The sequence below is a fragment of the Glossina fuscipes genome, unplaced genomic scaffold (assembly GCF_014805625.2).
Source record: "Glossina fuscipes isolate IAEA_lab_2018 unplaced genomic scaffold, Yale_Gfus_2 59880, whole genome shotgun sequence".
NCBI lineage: Eukaryota > Metazoa > Arthropoda > Insecta > Diptera > Glossinidae > Glossina > Glossina fuscipes.
This window is the reverse complement of record NW_024002469.1, coordinates 3839-4385: the sequence shown is the minus strand read 5'-3', so window position 1 is coordinate 4385 and position 547 is coordinate 3839.

Below are 547 nucleotides of genomic sequence, written 5' to 3'. Positions count from 1 at the left end.
TTTATTTTTGAAAATAGGGTAAAATCGAATGCCACGCCTATAAAAATTGTATAAAACTATTCAGGAGACGTACAAGGGGAGATGAATTTATATTTTTTATACATTTATATAAAAAATATTATATATTATATTTTAAGCACTTGTATGAATATATGGAAAGAATTAACATCAAATTTTTCAATTTTTCAAAATAATTAACAATAGATTAATAAGAGATTTTCATTTTTCCCAAATAATCCCAGTTTATATATTACTAAGATAATATCCTTATATACTACGAGCTTTTGGTTTCTCCATTCCTTTGCCGCTACACGAATATTCTATATAATCTTCGGTTTGGGCCAACAGTAGCGATTTAGCGATTTAGGTGGTGCTTGCAAATGTTCTTCAATGTTCTTCACCGCCATACTTTTCCACAATATGTTCCTTCGTCTGAAAAAAAATAAAATATATTATTGCACGGTTGTAATTGAGATCTCTAAATACTTTACGATTTTTATATCTTTAAACAATTTGATGCAAGGTTATAAATTCAGCGGCTAAAACA